Genomic DNA, 18,946 nt, shown 5'->3' with positions numbered 1-18,946 from the left:
ACACAAACAATACACACATGCTTTCAATTGTGTAATTTAAGTGATCTAGGTAGCTCTGTTTTGGAAGTTCAGTTAATGCTAGAAATGTGTTTTGGACTTTGTGCATGCTTTGTCTCTAGGGGCCACCGCATATGTTTATATATAAACATATATAAATAAAACCACTTTTTTTTTTACATTAGTAATTCCTTTTGTGCTTAATTTTATATTATTGTTAATAATAAATTAATTAAAGCAACAAAACAACCTGAAGAGCCGGTTCGGAGCCGAAACAGCCGGCTCTTTTTAGTGAGCCGAGCCGAAAGAGCCGGTTCTCTAAAAAGAGCTGGAAATCCCATCACTAATGGTCTCCCATTAGTCTGAAGTTTGCCAGAGAGCACATGGATGATACAGCAGAGGATTGGGAGAATGTCATGTGGTCAGATGAAGCCAAAGTAGAACTTTTTGGTATAAACTCAACTCGTCGTGTTTGGAGGAAGAAGAATACTGAGTTGCATCCCAAGAACACCATACCTACTGTGAAGCATGGGGGTGGAAACATCATGCTATGGGGCTGTTTTTCTGCCAAGGGGACAGGACGACTGATCCGTGTTAAGGACAGAATGAATGGGGCCATGTATCGTGAGATTTTGAGCCAGAACCTCCTTCCATCAGTGAGAACTTTGAAGATGAAACGAGGCTGGGTCTTCCAACATGACAATGATCCAAAACACACCGCACGGGCAACAAAGGAGTGGCTCCGTAAGAAGCATTTGAAAGTCCTGGAGTGGCCTAGCCAGTCTCCAGACCTCAACCCCATAGAAAATCTGTGGCGGGAGTTGAAAGTCCGTGTTGCTCAGCGACAGCCCCAAAACATCACTGCTCTCGAGAAGATCTGCATGGAGGAATGGGCCAAAATACCAGCTACTGTGTGTGCAAACCTGGTAAAGACCTATAGTAAACGTTTGACCTCTGTTATTGCCAACAAAGGTTATGTTACAAAGTATTGAGTTGTATTTTTGTTATTGACCAAATACTTATTTTCCACCCTGATTTACGAATAAATTCTTTACAAATCCTACCATGTGGATTCATGGATTGTTTTTTCACATTCTGTCTCTCACAGTTGAAGTGTACCTCTGGTGCAAATTACTGACCTCTGTCATCATTTTAAGTGGGGGAACTTGCACAATCGGTGGCTGACTAAATACTTTTTTGCCCCACTGTATCCACAAAAGTGTCTCCTGAGCGCATGCGTGTTCTTCCACCCTCATGTGGCCATCCTTCAATTCTAAATAAAATACCATTTAGTTACAAGTATATTTGTATACATAGCACATGTTTACATCATACTATTTCATTTACAGAACTAAAATTAGTTTGTTGTGTACAGAGAATCTTTGAGCTTGACTCAATGGTTAGGCCTCATAAATACATCTCCGTGGATGAAGCTGTATTCAGTCTAGCAAAAAGCAGAAGAGGTTGCAACGCATTTCTTTCAATTCTGAGTGGTGTTAATGATGAAAACAGTGTGTTAGTTGTGTTTAACTTCAATGGCCTGTGTGCACCATTCTGGGTACAAGTGCACCACACTGCTAAATGTGTTTTGTGTTTGAGAATGTGTTTAGAGTTTTGGTAAATGGGAGATTCAGATTTGTGAATGGTGTCCTAACCAGATGAATAGTGTTTAAGATTTTGGCAACTGTGGGATTGATTTGATGAAAGAGTTTTCGTAGTTGACAGTTTGTTTTTACAATGGGATTTATTGTTTTAGCAATTCAGAAAAACTGTATTTCTACTGTGGGTGCTTTCTTTCCAGATATGAATGGAGAGCTGGACAAATGCTACCTCTTCAGCCACCTGAGGCGATGGTCATGGGTTGGTCGTCTGTAGGTGCTACATGTACACAGAGCTTTGCTGATCTATTTCTTGATGTTGTATCTATTAAGTGTAATGTTTATGCCGTTAGTGTAACACCTGCATGTCATGGTTCATCAGCATTTTTCATTTATTGTGTTTTTGTGATTTCTTTGTGTTGTAGTGATTCAGTTTTCTACACTTTAGTACTGAGTGTTGAGTTTTTGGTAAATTCTAGTTTATGTTGTCTTGTCTATGAGGTTTCCTTTTTGTCTTTGTGTTTGTCTATGTGTCCCTCGCTCCCTGTGTGTGTGTGTGTGTGTGTGTGTGTGTGTGTGTGTGTGTGTGTGTGTGTGTGTGTGTGTGTGTGTGCGTGCATCACTCCTTCACTCTCCAGGTCCTTGTGTTTCATTCTATGTCTCCCCTGTCAGTCATGTGCATTCATGTATTTTCTCCCAGCCCGTCGTGTCTCTCTCTCTCTCTCTCTCTCTCTCTGTGTCTCTCGCTCTCCGTGTCTCTCGCTCTCCGTGTCTCTCTCTCTCTTCATCTGGATCTCGTCTCCCGCAATTGTTTCTGTGTTTCCGTCTCCCCCCGTTGTCCCCCCAGTCTATCTTGTTCCCTTGTGCGTTCCTTCCTCCCAGCCCCTGTGCCATGCCGTGTGTCTTATCTGTGTCGTAGTGTGTTTCCTGTTTTATTTTGACAGTCTCGCGTTCCGTTTTCAGTGTTCAGTTTTGCTTCCTCCTTTCTCGTCACACCTAATTCGTTCCTGCTGTGTTCCCCAGGTGTTTCCACTTTCCTCGTCACCCCTCTGTGCATGTGTTGTGTGATTTTCCTATTGTTTGTTGTTGGGTTGTCTGTTCATTGTGCGTCATGTTCACACGTATTCATAGTCAAGCCTTCTAGGTTAAGTTTTAGCAGTTCAGTCTTAGTTAGTTTTGCCTTAGTGTCCTCCTGTGCTTGTTCTGGATTGTTCACCAGCCTTTAACAAACGGCACACTCTTGGTTAAAGTTAAGCTTTGTTTCCACATGTCTGCTTCTGGCTCGACACTACAAACTCCATACAGACACTGCAAGAGAGAAGACAGTAGTCACCAAAGCAATGGGGAAAAACAGAGCTGTCCACTGCAGCCACTGTCTTCTGATGTGTGCTTTTTAACCTTCAAAGTTTTTGTTTGAACTTCATCCTCTTTGAACTCAGCTATCATCATCCTGTCCAAGACATCATGTAAACCAATCAACACTCTAGCTAGCATCACTGGTGTTTGGCTGTGTGCTGACATTTTGGAGGACTGCACTCAAGAGCCTCAGTGTTTCCTCTGCATTACTTGAATTCCCACAATCTCTAGCCAAAAAATTATGCAAATGCACACCAAATCTGACTGTTTAAGCTTCTAAAACAGGACCATTATCTCTTGGCGGCCAATATAGCAGCTGCTGAGTCTGACATCAAAAGACACCTTGTGCATAGTGACGTGCCAAAGGCAGCGTCTGATAAATGTGCATTATCTGATGCCCTGGGATGAGAACACATTGGACAAGAAGTGTAGAGAAGCATAACTTCCTCAATTTAGAGCAGAAGCTGATTTTAGAGATTTGCAAACTGGACAAGGACTGATAAATGACTGGGGCTTTTTTTCATTTACAATGCTGATGGCAGACACATTTAGGCTCATTCTGGCTTGCTAATGGGACTTTTGGCTTAGTCGCAGACCTGGCAAGTGTCCCAAAAATAATGAGCTGGGCTTGTTATTGTGCCAGACCCCCAAATGATACAACACACCTGACATTTGGCACGTATAAGATAGACCTGTTCCTGAGTTGAGTCAGCCATCCTGAGTCAACACCTGAAAAATCAAAGGTGGCACGAGGAAAACTGAAAAGAGAGGCCACATTTGGGCCAAACAGTTATTGCTATCTCTGGCTTTGCAAATATATGTTGCATAGTAATCATCACAATTTTTCATGATATATTAGGGCAAAAAATATATTTGCTTTTGGGGTTTTTTAAAACATTTTTTAGCTGAGTTCCTGCATAATAACTTGGCTAACAATAGTCACATTCTGTCATAAAATCTACTCACAAGTAAAATAAAGGAAGAGAGCACCTCATCAAGCCTCTCAGTGATGTTCAGGGGTGTCACTCAGTTTATGTGACGCAGCCGTCACCCCTGAGATGGCAGCTTGAGGGAACAAATTTCTCAGATGACCGCAGGGCTAATGGTGATGTGTTTTTATTTATAGACAGAAGGTGAATGAGGGAAGAGGCAAAAACACAGAAAAGTCCAGACAAACCTGAGTGAAAAAGAGGCAACTAACAGGGAATGATTGACAACAGGACAAGGACGGAGGAAACAACTCACCCTGCTGCTAAAGGATATTAGGATGCAAAGACAGCAGCCTGAGAAGTTAGAGAAGAACCGAAAACAATCATCTGAACCATCAGCTTCAAGATATTTTAAGCTTTCACTTCTTTAAGACAACAATATTTGCTTCATTTCAGCTGTGTTTGTGTCTCTGCCATCCTACTGATGTCTTAGTGAATTGTGTCACACTTTTGCATTGGAAACACTTTATTATCTGCTTACATTGGTTATTTCAGTCTGTAAAATATGATTATATCATCGGAGGACAAGTTCCCAAATTTTATCTGAGAGGTAAGTCCAGGCGCGCCTTGAAATTGTGCATTATTACTGCAATATACAAGTGCACAAAAAGTAATGACTGACATGATATTGATAAGACGCTCTTTCCAATTTGGAGGCACTTTTTAATTATAATTATTTTTTGGAAAACCTTCAATTAAAGCCAAATCCTTTGCATCTGCTTCTGGAAGGTGGGAATGTGGATTCCAGTGGAGATGCAGGGTAACTTTAAAATGCATGTACATGTACCCCCAAAACTATAACATTACTCAGTGAGGAACACCTCAAATGTTCTCAGGTATTCTTTCTTCAGCAAGGCTTTTTTTTTTTTAGCTCTGAGTTCATGCAACCACTCACGATACACAGATTGTGATTGCCACACACAAACACACACTAAACAAACAGTGCTGTGATCTCATTCAACAGCTGCAGAGAGACTCTTCTTCTTCTCTGGTGTCATGCGGCAGATTTATAATCACTGATACACCAGAAAGGATGTGTTATAATTGGAGCTTGGAAACCAAAGAAACTGTTATCCACTCTTTAAACTTTAGATTGATTATTGGTAGTTTATAATTAATCTCAATGAAATGTTGTCTGGCGTTATTCCCTAAACACACGCGTCATATGTGTTAAAAATGGATAAAGTGCTGAACTTGAGCAGAAACTTGCAGAAACAGATCTGCAGTAATAACGTTCAGGGTTTAAAAAAAGTAGTGATTGTTGCACATTTAAGGAGGCTGCTGTCCCAAATTAACCACAAAAGCAGCCTAACAGCAGACAGAGACGTAAACACTCTGACTCTCAGGCAAACACAAAAGAGGACAGAAGAGTACCTGTATCACCTCAGCAGTGTGTATATTAAACAAGAAAAGGTCCAAATAACTATTTAATGGTGTTATTGAAAGACTTGTAGCCTGACTGCCGTGTTTTTCAGTATAAATCAGGAATAACTCGTTTTAAAGTGACTTGACTATTTCAGAATGCTGGATCTGATACAGAGACTGCGAAGCGAAAGGCGTGAATCACAGTGCAAACAGAAATGACCTGATCAGTGTTTCCTGTGTCTGAAGCTGAGAAGCGCCATGTGACTGAAATCCATCATGAGACAAGTGTGAAAACATCAGCGAGTCCGTACCTCACTGCTACCATCCAACTTTGATAATCCGCACTTCCTCAATCCCCTGACCTCCACAGCAACGGCAATCTGAGCAGAAGAAAGGACTGAGCGGAGATCTGTCGCTGTGTTAATCTGACTATAACCTCCCTGACATGAAGATAATCAGATTAAAGACTTTACACAGCTACACTCTGAGTTTTCTGTTTAATCTGGTTCAAATCTAATTACTGGTGTGTGTGTGTGTGTGAGTGCAAATGAGCTCACTGTCAGGGTCACGAGTTCAGCCCCATAAACTACTGACAAAATTAAATTAAACTCTGAACAGACTGTAAGTCCAATCTGAGTGAATTTAGAATATTAATAGTGAATTAACATGATATTAACACATGAAAGCAGAAGAAAGAGAGCAGATAATCACTTCCAAACTGAGGAGATCCTATCTGGATTCACACTCAGAAATTCTTCTGATGTTCACGCTCTTGAACATTTGAGTCTGGCTTTTGTTTCAAAAAGATGAGCCGGGAGAGACGTATTTGTATATATCTCATTAAATGAAACTGTTCCCCTCCAAAACTCAGTGAGTCAGGAGAGTTTTTGTGCCTCTGCCACTTGTGTCAGCTGGAGTACTCTACACGACACGTATGATCGATGTATGATCGACAAATAGATATGACCAGATGATATTTGGAGTTCTCTGTGTTCGTATTGACTTGACAAATGAGGTCAAGGGACTATGGAGGGAAAGTTCATGACTGTAAGCACTCTGTGTACATCTGATAGGACCACTTCAGTTACAAAATAATGGTTCTCCCATTTACATGAGTTTATATCTGGCACTATGTTTCTATTGTGGGGTGTGCCTGAGGTGGGCAGAGCATCAACAAGACCCCCTCACAGAACAATGACAATTTGATTAAGCCAGAAAAAGGATGCCACGGAGGAACAATGGGGTGCAGACGCAGCAGCATGCGTATGCAGGCTGAAGTTAATATCTACAAGGTGACTAACTCGGTTATTTTTCACTGTGGTGCCGTCTCTCTCTCTTTCCTTCTGTTCTCCTATCATTCACCCTTCTGTTAGTGACACTGATTCATCAGTAAACAAGACATTTTTTCCATTATTGTCGGTGAGACGTTGCTACATTCAAGCCCACACTCGGGTGTTTGTCCTTGTGTCTCCTTGTGGGAGTTTAAAGACTCTGCCTGTCCTCTGGGACCAGAGCAGCCTTGTGTTCTTTGTTTAGTAAATTCTAATGTTCTGCAGGAAACCGAAGAGTTCAAGATATTTAAACTCATTTGCAATCTCGTGCACTTCACTTTGCAGGAACAAATTAGGCTGCATCACCTCAACTGGTTATTTGGTAAATATAGACACTGTTTTTTACTGTTTAATAAGAGAAACGATTTATTAAGCCACTCCTGGATACGAGTCAGTGCCTCTGAAAAAAAATTGTGGTGCTTCTTGGGTCTTTGTTGCATGGGTGAAGATGACTGCACCATGTCTGTTTGCATCAGTGGCCATGAAAATATGTAAAAACATGACCTGTGAAGCAAAACAGAGACATTCATTTGGCAAGCCAGACAATGGACAGACGGGACTGAATGAAATCATTCAAATGTGTTGTCTTTCCAGTGTGTCTCCACGTTTTATTAAACATAAGGGCAAAGTCAGCAATCTGCACATCTTGAAAACAATAAATAAATAAAGGAACGCTTTAAAAACAAATCAGATCTCATTGGGGAAAAAATATGCTTGATATCTATATCGATGTGAACTGGGCAGTGTGTTTGGAACAAAACAAGACCACATGATACTTTGATGGAAATCAAAGTTATCACCTTGCAAAGAACTGAATTCAAAGACACTGTGGACTGGGAGGGGGATTTTGACTAGGGCAGCTTCAGATGGACCAAAACATAATGTTCCAGATGTCTTCTATTGGATTTACATAAGGCGAGTGTGGAGGCTCAGGGAACGGCATCATTCCTTCATCAACTCCCTGCATTCTCTGGCCTCATGAGGCCAAGCATTGCCATGTACCAGGAGGAAACCAGGACCCACTGAACCAGCGTAAGGTCTAACACAAGGTTCAATGACTTCTTTCCTTTACCTAGTGGCAGTCAGGGAGCTGTTGCCTGCCCTGTAGAAGTCTGAGCGTCCCTCCATGGATATGGCTCCTGTGGGATTGAACAAAAGTATTTTATCAGTACAATATAATCTGCAGTATGATCATTGCCTTAACAATGTACAGATAGCTTTAAGATGGCCTTAAAATGTTTATGCATACTGTTATCATGTTAACCTTGTATTCCAGATACAGTTATAACTATTTTTATACACCTTGCAGTTTGTGCATTTTAAAGAGTTGTGTCTCAGTCTATTACAGTTTTTGCTCGTTGCTTGAACACTATAAACCCATGCTTAGACTAAAGTAACACAACTTGAAGCTTTTGTTACCATACCCCAAACACATGTACCCATACCTTAAACAAAAGTGCTGCTTTGCACTCTGGTTGCAATTATGCAACACACTTACTCCTTTATGCAACACACATGGTCCTGCATACTACACTCTATTTCATACATAAGACACTTCGTTCAAAAATGAAATTTCAGGGTGCCATTTGGAAAACACATGTATCCAAAATACAAAACACATCGGGTAATTGCAACCACTCAAATATACACCTGAAGGCACTTACTTGAAAAACTGAACACCAATTAGCCAACCACAAAAAGCCCTCAGTTTAGCCAATTCAAGAACTTTGCAAGCATGGATGGAGGGAGAGCAAGAGGAAGAGGAGGAGGAGGTCAAAGAGGCCATGCACGGACCCATATTTCTGATGATATAAGAGCAACTTTGGTGGACCATGTCATCAACCACGGCCTGACTATGAGGGAAGCTGGGCAGAGAGTCCACCCACATCTAAGCCGCTTCACAGTGGCATCTGTAATAAGAAAATTCCGACTAGAAAACAGGTCTGTCTTCATCTCACTGCCTTCTACTCTACTCAGATGGTTTTCATAGTACTGTTCTACAGTTACCATATCAAGTGTACAGGGTATTGCAGGGTGCTAATGCTCCTTTTGCAGCCAAAGTGGTAGTTTCTGTGAAACATAGCATGATTACTTATATTGAAGTACAGTGTTGTACAGTGGATGATACAGTATATACAGTGAAGTACTGTAAGAAAAATAAGCAAACCGATGACAATATGTGGTTGTATTTCTCTAGAATGACTCGAAGACCTTCTGGGGGAGGACGCCAACGCCTGTTCACACAACGGCAGGAACTTGCTGTTGTGGACCTAGTGAGGGCAGACAATGCCATCCGTCTCCACCAGCTACGACGGAAAATACTTGCAGACAGGCGAGTGTTCAGCAACATAGACCATGTGAGCACACTGAAAAAAGTCTAACATGCAGTCATTCATTCAATCTAATAAGTGCCATTCAAAACAGAATAAAATCATTGATTTGATTGTGAAACCCTTTCTTTTTGCATTTTAAAATACCACTTTTGATTTGGATGAAACTAAATATCTGTACAAAGGACACAACGCAAAGTTTTTGATTTCTCTCAAAACATATATTTCTTTTCATGTTGAAAAGATAATATCTTTAATTTGAGTCAAAGTGATTTGCACTTGAACACGCCCACCAGAAATAGACCGGGACCCATTTTTATTCTGCATGGCTGCTGGAAACATCGTGTCACATCTTTGATTAATTTCATCTGAAAATAAACGTAAGTAAAGCCAAGTGTGTTACAAAAGCTTTTATAATTTGTATTGCCAAAATTGCAGAAAATAACCCCATTTAAGCTGGGTCGACAGCCACCCCTAATTTTTGCATGATTGTAGCTGCTAGCTACAAGCTAGCTAGCTATCTGGCGCGACGTTAGAACTGGTTACCAGAAACCGACCATCACAGTCAGGAATGCAAGTTAGGCAAAAAGCCGTTTTTTACCAGTATACTAACTAGCTAGCGTTACCACGATGCATCGGTGGTGGATACAGCTAGCTAGCATAAGTTCATAGTTCATAACATTCATAGTATAACTCCGTGCTCCGCTTCGTTTGAATTTTTCTGGTGAGCGCGCGGTTTCTAGACACAAGCTTGTGTTTGTGCGCGCACGTTTGTCTCTCTTCATATAAATATCTGTGTGTTATGTGTGTGTACACCGAGCGCAAAAGATAATTATTAATGTGCATGATTTAGAGACAGAAATAACACGCCAGCATATAAGATCAATGACATAAGACTAATTCCTTCAATTGACTTTCAGGCGCGGCTCGGAAAAATGTGCATTTTCTGAAGAAATTTTAATTTTAACAGCATTAAATTGACCCTATGCCAAACTTAGTCGCTAATGGCTGGTCTGTAGACTGTTTGGTAAACCTAAATCAAATTATAGTACTAGCTTTTTATAAGGATGTGTATGTCATGTTACGTATTTCTTGGTTTTTCTATGTTATGTGTTTTATAGAGAAGTAACATTATTCTTTTTTTTCTGTATGCTTTCAGAACCACAGATCGCTCCATCCATTCCATGGCTGAAGCATACATTTTCATTTAATCTGAACAGGTATCATTTTGCATTTACACTGCACATCCTTTTTAAACATTTCATAATAATCTAGACCCTCCATCATTATCCTCTCATTCACCTTGCTGATGTGTTGAGGACTTGATAAAAGAATACATGGTATGTCCATATCTGTTCTGTCTCTACATGAGATGCAGTCTCTTGATGTAAATTTGACAACTCTGCTATTAAATGCAATGATTAATGTAGGACAGCAACGATTAATCAACTCATCAAGTTAATATCTTAGGGTTCTGTATTGTTTTCTTTTTTTTCTTGGGCTTTGTGGAACATTTATGAAAATTTTCCACCATTGATTTAATTTAATGATTATGCAATTCACAATCTGATTAGTCAAATAATTGTTCTAATAGTCTGTGACCAAACAACTATCAAAATAGTAGTTTATTATGGTCAAAGATTTATCAGGTGTGCCAGACTTCAGTTCTTCACTTGTACATTTTGTTCCATATTTTACCTCAAGATATCCCAGAAAGATGAAGCTGAGGAAGAGCTGCAGAGTAACCACCATGGCACTCTTCATCTTCAGGGACAACTCAAGCCTCCTACATCAGCGTCGAGACATCGGGATAATCATTGATGGTGTGGAAGTCCTGAATGAGTTGCCTTCTGTGGCAGCTGGAGTGGCAATAGTCTTTGGACTCTGTTATGCTCTTAATATGGAATATCCACGAGGATTCAGGTTCACCTTTGAGGCTCTTCAAAAGATTATGATGGAGCTTGACTTTAACAAGATGACCTCTAAGATTCGCAAACTTAATTGTGAACTTAACACTGCACAGTAGTGTGTTTGCATGCATGTGTGGATGTGTATGTGCACATGCATGTGCATGTGTGCTTGGTTATTTTCTTGGTTGGCCTGCAGTGGTATTCTACATTCAAAAATTATAAGAACACCCATTTGAAAGGGAGATTTAAGTTGATTTCATTGATACATGTGTAGATTTTTTTTTACATTGTACAGGCACAGTGCACATATAAACATTTTTGAGTACTTGCAAATTGGTTTAAAAAGAGTTTTTATAATGGTTTTATGCCAGTTTTAGACAGGTTGCAGGTTTTATACTGGTTTTCAAAAGGTTGCAGGTTTTATAAAACAAACATTTCTCTAATCATTTCTGCCGTAGCACTAAATCTGTATATTACTAATCCTCTCTATTGATTATAGTTAAAATGGTTTGGAACAATAAATAATTTTGAAATAATTGGTTGGCCAACTGTCTTGTTTTTTATAGGAAGTGCAGAGCATTTTTGAACTGAAATAAAATGAAATGTAAAAAATATAGTTTGAATATATGTAAATCAATTACCTGGCTTCAACACAAACATATTAGTTCATGTTAATTTGGTTCGATGTGAATACATTAGGTTGGTTAAATTTCAATATATTAGCTTGGTTCAATAATTAAAATATGGTTCTATGTAAAAAAATCAATTTGGATCAATGCAAAATTTAAAGTTTCAGTCAAGTCTAGTAATATTGTTTATATCAACATAAAAGCAGGGTTAGGGTTAGGGTTAGGGTCACCAAATCAAGTGACTCAATTTGGATTCTCTGAAGCCAAATATTTTGGATGTGACAATTGGACATCATTTTTTTTAATTTGAATAGGGTTATTCTTTTTACAGTGCATCACCACCATCAGACGCATCTTGGGTAAACACAGCATCACCATGAAGCAGCTCTACAGAGTCCCATTCGAGAGGAACAGTGACGGGGTCAAAGGACTTCGAGCTGAATATGTACGGGTACGTGTAACTGTCCCTTACATTTACAATAGAGTATTGGTGAAGTCCAGTAGCAGCTGAATATGTACCATATCAGTACCACATGGATCCATTCTGAGAGCTACACAGGTACCTGTGTGATGGGGTTCTGTATGTGTAGCACTGTAGTACAGTGATAAGTTCCCCTTTTTTTCAGAGAATCTTGGCCATGGATGGAGCTGCACAGCCTCATGAATACATTTTCATTGATGAAGCTGGATTCGACCTGAGCAAAACAAGACGACGGGGTCGTAATGTAATTGGCCAAAGGGCAATTGTGCACGTCCCAGGGCAGCGCGGGGGAAACATCACATTATGTGCCGCCATATGCCTTCGAGGGCTTCTGCACCATCATGCAATACTAGGTCCATACAATAGCCAACACATACTCACATTTCTAGATGCTCTCCATGATATAGTTGTACAGAACAGACCAGATCAGCCCAGGTTTGTGGTGATATGGGATAATGTCAGTTTCCATCGGGCTGCTCTGGTCCAGGCCTGGTTCTCCAACCAAAGTCAACTTGAAGTGGTATGCTTGCCCCCTTACTCACCATTTTTAAACCCTATAGAGGAATTTTTTTCGGCTTGGAGATGGCGTGTATATGACCGCCAACTACATGCCTGCATGCCTCTTCTGCAGGCAATGGAACAGGCCTGCGGCGACATTCAGGTGACAGCAATCCATGGATGGTTTTGACATGGAAGAAGCTATTTTCCCCGGTGCCCAGCGGGAGAAGACATTGCTTGCGATGTTGATGAGGTCCTGTGGCCAGACCCCAACAGACGGCGGGATCCATGAGCCCACGTATGCACAATTGTCATGATTTTTTGTTTACAGTATAGTGTTTTTTCTATTACTGTATTATGGGGGTTTTTTTGTTTTGGTTTTTTTTGCTTTATCTGAATTCATGGTACTGCAATGTACAATATTGAGTAGGTCTATTTGCTTTTTTGGTTGTTTGCAAATGTGTCTCCTGAAAATATGCCTTCTGAATGAACAATGGAAATCAAAGACTGCAGTGCTTTATATAAAGTAGACTAGTGTGTTCCTCCTGCTCTGTAAGTGTTTGCATATGATGCAAGTATGTGTCATTTTGTCAACAGAGTTACATTTTGACAAAGGAATGTTAGGTTTTGATAGCAGAGTTTAGGTTTTGGGAGTAGAGTTTCAATTTGGTGCAGATGTGAATGGTATATTTCCCAGTGTTGTGTCATGTTTACTTGTGTTTAGGGTTTTGGCACAATGAGCAAAGTTTTGCAAAATGTGTTCAGGCAACGGGCAAAAACTGTAATTGAAAGTCAAGAGCTTTCCAGTGTGAGGTCAACTGGCGCTGTGGAAGGAATTGCAATACATGCTTACAAAACACTTATATCAGGTTATTCTTTATTATCTTTTATTTGTTCATATTCTTTTGTTAAGTTTTAAGTAGTATCATTTGATTAAAACATTTATTCAATATATTACACATATAGTTTCAGTTGTGTATGTGCTGGCCTTCTGTCTGATGGAAAAGGTTACAAGGTTCAGCTGGTGAGGTGAGAGGTGAAACTGAGTGCATTTCGTGCCGACACACACACACATATACACACACACACCTGCACACACTGTAGGTAGGCTTATGTTCTAGGTGAGAGTTCAGATATATTTTCTTGCAACTGCAAAATTGTCTCTGCAAAAAAGAACAGTTTCTTGCAGGATGGGGGCCTTATGTTCCAAACGAGAAGCGAGAGTCAGAAGATTGACAGGAAGAACCTGCCGTGGAGACGGAGACAATGTTCTTTTCAAACTGTGTTAAAAGTCATTGTGGTTTTGATTTGACGTATGCATATATTGTATTGCTTAACGCATGAAGGGGCGTTATAATACACTGATGATATAAATAACTGATTGTGTATTGTTAGTTAGAGATCACTGCTGTTTGCATGCAGTGTGTCTCTCCACGCGTGTCATTAAAATCATCGTTTGACTTCACCTGGCCGGATCAGTGTTGTTTATTTTGGATTACCTTCTGTATCCCTCCTTAACATTTGAACCCTTAACACTCCCTAGACCATCACTGACCCACCACCAAACTTCATGCTGAACCATGTTAAAGGAAGCATAACATTATTTTGCAGGGATCTGCAGGGCTCATCCTGTTCTTTCTTGCAGAAAGCAGCCAAGTTCAGCTCCCTAGAATCTCCTCTCCATGCTCTTGAGACAGCAAACCTTCTGACAATGGCATGTATTTGCCATTCTGTAGGAGATGGACTACCTGTGCAACCTCTGTAGTGACACTGACCCTAACCACGTTTGTTCCCTGTTTATATTTGTGATTACTAATAACTAAATACTCATCTGCTTTATGTTCACTGCACATTAAACTGCAATATTTGACATGCAGTAAAAGTGTTTTACCCCCACTAAATTCATACATTGCACACATGCCAGTAACTGCTTTTGAGATTATTGACTTTTTCATCAGTGTCCACTGGAACTTGTCTGGCTATCGTGAAGACCCTCTCTACTTATTAATGTCTGAACCAAAACAAACCAGAATATCTTGAGAGTTCTGAGCATCGGCGTGGGCTTTTAGTGATTCTGCCTTCGGCTAAAACCAATCCATGTTCTAGTGGACACAAAATGACAAAGCAGCGAAAATATCATAAATTTGTTCTTTTTAACCTGCAAAAAGCAGAAAACAGAAAATTCATCAAAGAAAGTCCGTGAGTGCATTTTTGAATCTCTATGTGGGTGACGGATGAGGCTAAATGAGAGAAAACATCAGTAGATGGACGGACTCCAGCAGCAGGTTGGAATGCTCATAAATTATTAAGCCTAATCGGCACCAGGAGCCAACCATGTGTGTGTGTTACTGAGAGGTCCAGTCTGACCTCTGGCTGCTCTCCTTCTCTCAGCAGGATGAAATCTGTTTTCCCTGAAGGCCTCCTGAACCACAAACACCTGGAAGTAACTTTATTGAGTGCAACAGCAGCAGCGTGTTACATCGCTGGTTTAACAGGAGATAAAGTCTCTGAGCAGGCTCTACCCTGCTGCTCCACAGGAGTGAAGCAGGACCATGTTGAATGTTCACAGGTCTGCTCAGCTCAAATCATACTTTCAGAGCTCGAGGTTTTATCAGGCAGTGATCAATGTAAGACTTCAGAGACAGAGCAAAAATGAACAGGAATGCCCAGGTTCAGTTCACATGAAGCAAAACTTATAAACATCCTAAAATCCTGGACTGCACACTGACTGGTAATAATAAAAAGAATCATGATTCAAGTGTCTTTAAAGGATTGGTTTACCAGCTCATCAAGTAAAGCTGTGGATGCTGATAGAAGCGATTATGATATCTCCTCAGAGCCAAACAGATCAATCAAACTAACTCTTATCCATCCAACTATCTACTTTCTTCTGCTTATTCGGGTTGGGGGTCATGGGGGTACCATCTAACTAGAAATGCCCAAATCTCCTGGTTCTGTTTCAGGGTGTTCTTTCAGTTGCACATGCCTGAAATGTTTTCATTATTATTGAATTTAAAATTTTGCTCCTCACATACAAGGTCTTAAATAATCAGGCCCCATCTTATCTTAATGACCTTATAGTACCATATCACCCCATTAGAGCACTTTGCTCTCACACTGCAGGCCTATTTGTTGTTCCTAGACGTGTTTAAAAGTAGAATGGGAGGCAGAAGCTGTCACAGTCTGGCGAGGGCAGACTGTATGAATTGAAAAAGGACCCAAAACGCAGACGCCAAGGAACCGGGAACAGAACTTGAAATGTTAACAAAAGGCGAGCCGTTTAATAAGGCTAGTAGAAGAGGTACAAACAAAGGGCAAGGCAAACTGAAGCAAAATTAACACAAACCTAAACTGGGGAATCTAAACAAGCAATAAGAAAAACCTAGGCAAGAAACTTGGAAGCATGGCATGGGAAACATGGCGTGGACAACAGACGACCTGACAATCACACACTGAAAACAGAGGACTTAAATACACAGGAGGTGATTAGGGGAAGTGGAGACACATGAGGAAACAGCTGGCACACATGAACATAATGACGTCACAGTGGGAGAGTAAAACTGAACATGATGAACACAGAACACCAGACCTCTTCACAATAAAACAGGAAACATAATGAGACAGACATGACAACCTGAACTTGACAACGTAAGACACAGACATGAAACGCATGAAGAGCAGGGGAGATTTAACATGGTTGGAAACACGAGGGGAAAATAATAACTAGAAACACTTAGGCATAATAATACAAACTTGATAACAAATAAACTTAGGAAACCTGATAAGCTTAAACATACACTATGAACATCAAAAGAACTGAAACTCAAAACACTGGGTCATAAGACCCAGGACCGTGACAGAGCCCCCCCTTCAAGGGCGGATTCCAGACGCCCGAAACCATGAAAAACAAAAACAAAAACAACCCACCAAGGGCGGGCGGCGGGGGTCCAGGACGGAGGGCCTGGAACAAAGCCACAAAAACAAAACGTCCATCAAAAGCACAGGAGTACAGGGAACAGTTCATAACTCCTCAGGGGGCCGACCCGGAGGGCGACGGCACAGGAGTCCATAGTCCAAAGGTTCAGGGGGCCGGCCATGTGGAAGGTGGCAGTGGCGAAGCAAGCATGGCTGGCCACACTCGGGTGGCTTGGCCCGTGGCCGGCGGCGACGTGGACAAGACCCGTCGGGTGGCTTGGCTGGCGGCCGGCGGCAGTGTGGACGTGGACAAGACCCGTCGGGTGGCTTGGCTGGCGGCCGGCGGCAGTGTGGACGTGGACAAGACCCGTCGGGTGGCTTGGCTGGCGGCCGGCGGTAGTGTGGACGTGGACGTGACCCGTCGGGTGGCTTGGCTGGCGGCCGGCGGTAGTGTGGACGTGGACGTGACCCGTCGGGTGGCTTGGCTGGCGGCCGGCGGTAGTGTGGACGTGGACGTGACCTGTCGGGTGGCTTGGCTGGCGAGACGAGCACAGGCGTGGCGTCGACCACTGGCTGGGTCGTGGCAGGACCAGGCGAGGCAGGACCAGATAATGGCGCTGCAGGCGATGGCGTGGAGAGATGCTGGACTGGCTTGGCTGAACTTCCAGCTGGCGCAACAGGACCAGGCGAGGCAGAAGCAGAGGCTGAAGGCCCTGAGGCTGGACCAGGCGAGGCTGAAGGCCCTGAGGCTGGACCAGGCGAGGCTGAAGGCCCTGAGGCTGGACCAGGCGAGGCTGAAGGCCCTGAGGCTGGACCAGGCGAGGCTGAAGGCCCTGAGGCTGGACCAGGCGAGGCTGAAGGCCCTGAGGCTGGACCAGGCGAGGCTGAAGGCCCTGAGGCTGGACCAGGCGAGGCTGAAGGCCCTGAGGCTGGACCAGGCGAGGCTGAAGGCCCTGAGGCTGGACCAGGCGAGGCTGAAGGCCCTGAGGCTGGACCAGGCGAGGCTGAAGGCCCTGAGGCTGACGAAGCACAGGCTGGAGCTGCGGCTGACGAAGCACAGGCTGGAGCTGCGGCTGACGAAGCACAGGCTGGAGCTGCGGCTGACGAAGCACAGGCTGGAGCTGCGGCTGACGAAGCACAGGCCGGAGCTGCGGCTGACGAAGCACAGGCCGGAGCTGCGGCTGACGAAGCACAGGCCGGAGCTGCGGCTGACGAAGCACAGGCCGGAGCTGCGGCTGACGAAGCACAGGCCGGAGCTGGTCCTGGCGTAGCAGAGGCAGAACCAGGTGACAGTGAGGCAGCCACAGGTGGTGAAGCAGAAGGTGGCCAGACGGGCTCCTCAGGCCCTCCAGGTGACGAAGCGTGAAGCTGAACGGGCTCCTTGGGCCCGCCAGCTGACGAAGCGTGAAGCTGGACGGGCTCCTCGGGCCCGCCAGCTGACGAGGCGTGAGGCTGGACGGGCTCCTCGGGCCCGCCAGCTGACGAGGCGTGAGGCTGGACGGGCTCCTCGGGCCCCCCAGCAGACACAGGAAAAGGCTGCACAAACTCCAACTTAGCCCCTGGCTCCAACCTGGCCTGGATCTCGGTCCCACAGTAGCTTAGCTGAGCCTCATGGCTAGCACTTCCAGTGCAAACAGTCTTATAATTTGGCTTCTTGGAAGCAAAGTTCATAGCATGATCAATACACTGGGATGCTAGGTAATTGTGCAGAGGGATAAGATATTCCGTGGAAGACTTGGCTGGTGATTTTTCAGTCTTAGTCGTTTCATAAACATGCCCATGAACCTTTAAGGCAGTGCTTGATCCAATATTGTCCTTAGAAAAAACGCGTGGATTCAGAATATAATCACCCACCTCATGTTGCTGTGAGCCGTGGTGATGACCTGGACGCCGCCTCCTCCTGGAAGCGGTGGTTGTGGAGGCCGGCGCCGCTACAGCTGAGATGAATGTAGCACTGGAAGCAGCCACCGGTTGAGGTGAGGGAAACGCAGCACTTGTCTGCTGCTGTGGCGACATGGACATGGAGACAGGTGAGAGACTGAATAAGCCGACTCTTACTCCTGTAGCCGGTGAAGGAAGAGCTGCATCACCGCAGGGCTGGTGTGATTCAGCCTGCACACTGGGCACCTGCTCAGACGATGATGGTGAGGCAGAGGAGTTCGTGGCTGTAGCAAACTTCTTTAAATCTGCAGGCAGGCAGTCCATAAAACCTGGGTTAGCCGTGGCTATCCGGGTCAACTGAGCCCGAATAGCCTCCTTCTCCTCCCCCTGCTTCCCTGCACAGGAGATAATCCAAAGTCCACGAAGCTGTGTAACACGAATCTTGAATTCAAAAAAGTCACTGAAATAAATGTCCGCTGGGTCCAGCATGGTCAGGTCGTTCTGTCACAGTCTGGCGAGGGCAGACTGTATGAATTGAAAAAGGACCCAAAACGCAGACGCCAAGGAACCGGGAACAGAACTTGAAATGTTAACAAAAGGTAAGCCGTTTAATAAGGCTAGTAGAAGAGGTACAAACAAAGGGCAAGGCAAACTGAAGCAAAATTA

General features: G+C 43.2%; 1 long non-coding RNA gene across 1 annotated transcript; it reads left to right on the top strand.

Annotated features, from left to right (window-relative positions):
* Positions 1–9,184: 9,184 nt before the first annotated feature.
* Positions 9,185–10,831, top strand: LOC143421098 (uncharacterized). Its single transcript, XR_013100852.1, has 3 exons — positions 9,185–9,346; positions 10,126–10,186; positions 10,671–10,831. It is a non-coding gene; the product is annotated as an uncharacterized LOC143421098 (long non-coding RNA).
* Positions 10,832–18,946: the final 8,115 nt, after the last annotated feature.

The sequence above is a fragment of the Maylandia zebra genome, linkage group LG2 (genome assembly GCF_041146795.1).
Source record: "Maylandia zebra isolate NMK-2024a linkage group LG2, Mzebra_GT3a, whole genome shotgun sequence".
NCBI classification, from domain to species: Eukaryota; Metazoa; Chordata; class Actinopteri; order Cichliformes; family Cichlidae; genus Maylandia; species Maylandia zebra.
The sequence above is the reverse complement of the archived record's forward strand: the minus strand, read 5'-3'. Positions and strand labels throughout refer to the sequence as shown.